This window comes from Octodon degus, unplaced genomic scaffold (genome assembly GCF_000260255.1).
Source record: "Octodon degus isolate 3935 unplaced genomic scaffold, OctDeg1.0 scaffold00107, whole genome shotgun sequence".
In the NCBI taxonomy this organism is placed as follows: Eukaryota; Metazoa; Chordata; class Mammalia; order Rodentia; family Octodontidae; genus Octodon; species Octodon degus.
Window position 1 is genome coordinate 8469674 of NW_004524683.1, and position 3617 is coordinate 8473290.

At 40.1% G+C, this 3617-nt stretch overlaps 1 pseudogene; it reads left to right on the plus strand.

The window, feature by feature from the left end:
• LOC111818897 overlaps window positions 1-2804 on the plus strand; it is a 5144-nt pseudogene extending 2340 nt beyond the window's left edge.
• Window positions 2805-3617: the final 813 nt, after the last annotated feature.

Consider the following 3617-nt stretch of genomic DNA (forward strand, 5'->3'; position numbering starts at 1 on the left):
AAAAAAAAAAAAAAAAAATTACACTGTTGAATCCCTGATTAGTCTTGCTCAAAACTGCTCCAAGATTGATAGATTGATTCAGTTTGGGTAGATCCCTCTTATTGCTTTCCTTGGGACCCTATCTGCATTCACTCCAGAGCTCCTAAAACTGGGGAAGCAGAGGATGAAGGACAGGCAAATTGAGACACCACATTACTAGTTAAGTATAAGAGGAAAATGAAAACTCAAATTAAAATTCAGATTTCACTATCCTAAACACATGCTTTATTTCATAATAAGAAGCAGCACAGTATAACAAAACAGCAGAGCAGAACCGCCATCTTCCAGTAATTTGCCAAAATGACTAACATAAAGGGCAAGAGGAGGGGAACCTGGTATATGTTTTCCAGGCCTTTTAGAAAACGGGGTTGTTCCTTTGGCCACATACATGCGAAACTACAAAAAGGGTGATATTGCAGACATCAAGGGGATGGGTACTGTGCAAAAATGAATGCCTCATAAATGTTACCATGGCAAAACAGGAAGAGTCTACAACATTACCCAGCATGCTATTGGCATTGTTGTAAACAAGCAAGTTAAGGGGGCCAGGGAGCTCAGTAGAATAAGCACTTGCCTGGCAAGTGCAAGTGCAAGGGCCTGAGTTCAATCCCCAGTTCCACCAAAAAAAAAAAAAAGCAAGTTAAGAGCAAGATACTTTCCAAGAGGATTAAAGTGCGTATTAAGCATATTAAGCACTCAAAAAGTCATATCTTCCTGAAATGTGTCAAGGAAAATGATCAGAAAAAGAAGGAAGCCAAAGAGAAAGGTACCTGGGTTCAGGGCCGGGGAAATGGCTCAGTAGAATAAGTGCTTCCTTGGCAAGCGGAAGGGCCTGAGTTCAATCCCTGGTTTCCCCCCCCCACCCAAAAAAAGAATAAGCACCTCCCTGGCAAGTGCAGGATTTTGAGTTCAATTTGTTTAGTCCCTGATTAGTCTTGCTGAAAACTACTCCAAGATTGATTCAGTTTGGGTAGATCCCTCTTATTGCTTTCTTTGGGTACCTGGGTTTGGGGTTGGGGAGATATCTCCGTTGAATAAGCACTTGCCTGGCAAGTGGAAGGGCCTGAGTTCAATCCCCGGTTCTGGAAAAAAAAAAAAAATCACACTATGGATAACCACTAAGAAGATAACAATGTACAATGCATTGATTATCGAAACTGTCCTATTATTCAGCTTTGAAACTGTCTCATCCATATTTATTTCTCAATAAAATAAAAAAAAAGACCTTTATCCAAAAAAAAAAAAAAAAAAAGGAAAGAAAGAAAGAAAAGTACCTGGTTTCAACTGAAGCAACAGCCTACCCCCCCACCCCCAGAGAAGTACACTTTGTGAAGACCAATGGAAAGGAACCTGAGTTCTATATGCCTATGAATTCATGGCATAAACTGGAGGTGTTGCTCTGCCATTCAGTACCTAATTGGCAGCTTAAGTGTTCTAGGTCTTACGTAAAAATAAAATAATCCTGTGTTATAAGGGTGGTTTTCTTAGCTGAACAGGTATGTTGGTGCCTTACCTCAGAAATATTTGCAGCAGATTTTCACTCTTCACTGTACTTAGTAATTGTGTCTAGTCTTTTTTTTTTTTTTTTTTTTTTCAGAACTAGGGATTGTATTGTGCAGGTGTATACCCAAATATTCAAATATTTATAAAATGTTTATATTGGCTTAAAGATCCTGTAAATCATCATGGGGAAAAGATGTATCAAAATAAATGGAAGTCACTTCAGAAACAAATGTAAGGGGCTGGGGAGATGGCTCAGTGGAAAAAGCTCTTCCCTGGCAAGTGCAAGGGCCTGAGTTCAATCCCCAGTTCTGAAAAGAAAAAAAAAAAAAAGAAAAGAAAAGAAAAAAGAAACAAATATAAGTCCATTTCAGTTAAATAAATTGTTTAAAGGAAAAAAAAAATACAGCAGAGCTGGGCATGTTGGTGCACCCCCATAATCCCAGCATCTGGAAGGCTGAGGTAGGAAGATCACTGCAAGTTGAAGGTCAGCCTGGACTATATAACAAGAACCATGTGTCAAAAAAGAAAGAAAAAGAAAAAAAAAAAAAAAAAAGACTGAGCAGAAGCGGCATTTGGCAGACTGTGTGGTGGTCGTGAGAGAGGGCTGGCTGCAGGGGTATGGAGGTCCACAGTCAGTCTGTGCCAGTTCAAGTTCTTTGTCTCCCACCCAAGAGTGCTCAGGCGTCTCAGTGTCCAAAGAGCTGCCGACTGTGGGTAATGGCCCAGGAGGTAACTGGGACAAGTTGCTCACCAACTCCAAGCTAAATTACAGAAAATCCTGTACTCATCAAACAGCCCAGACAGAGAGGAGTCCATTGCTAGACCCCGTTCAGAACTTCTCCTACAGATGGCCCGGGCAAATGAAAAGCTCAGAAAACAAAAGGAAGTCACTCCCCCTGGTCATTTCAACATTGAAAATATGGACAGGAAGGGCCAAGGAGACACTCAGCAGCATAAGCACCTGACTTCCATGCACAAGGTCCTGAGTTTGATCCCTGGTACTGGAAAAAAGAAAAGAAAATATTGACAGGATCCTAGGCAACATTATACAAATGGATGTGGTCTTATTTGAGATGAATCTGGAAAGAAAAAAGTAGCTTGGAAGAGCATTCCCAGGACAGTTTGGAGGACAGTTCAGAATCTGAGGATGAGGATAACCGCGTCACCATGGATATAAGCTTCCTAATTGAGAACCTGGAAAAGGCAAGATTGAAGTTTTAGACAATCCAGGAACTAACAACAAGGAATACAGAAATAAACGATCTAAAAAAAAAAAAAAAAAAAAATTTTTTTTTTTTTTTTTTTTTTTTTTTTTTTTTTTTAAGTGTCTCTGTATACTTACTTGGTCATTGCCAGCATTCTAAACTTCTTTCAAATTCAGTCAAGGTCAGGTCCCCTAGTTGCCTATCCAGTATCCCTCTCTCCCTTCTTCGCTTCCTCCTTTTTGTGCAGGCTGGCCTTGAGCTCACTTTGTAGCCCAGGCTAGTCTGGAACACATGACAATTCTCCTGCCTCAGCCTCCCAACTACTAGGATTACAGATGTGCACCACCACACTCGACTCACTCTTCCTTCTTGAATTTCAAAATTTGTTAGGAGTGGTAACACAGCTAGATAAGGGGCATAATCTTCAGCCCCCTGTACAAGTAGGAGTCATGTGGTGCTGTTTTGGCCAATGATGTGTAAGCTGAGAGTTTGGGGACTAGTTTGCTGCTTTATTCTGCTCTCTTACCCTTCTGGCTGCCTTTTCTTTTCTCCCTGCGGGAATAAATTCAGAGGCTGGGAGTCAAGCAGACATTTTATGATTATTAAGTAATTATAAGATTAAAAGCTGCGTTTGGAAACATTAAGATTCAAAGAAGCCTGGGCGCCTGTTAGTAGTCTGGAATTAATTACCTACCAGCCTTGTAAAAGTGAAATGTTAATTATTTGGTTAAGATTATTAGTTGAGCTTACCTGCTATTGATGGGGCAAAAGAGAATCCATTTTTTTTTTTAATTTTTTTTCCAAGCCAAACTGTATCCAGCTTTATTAAAGATACTTTTCATAAACAATCATGGTATTTCAGGCAGGACA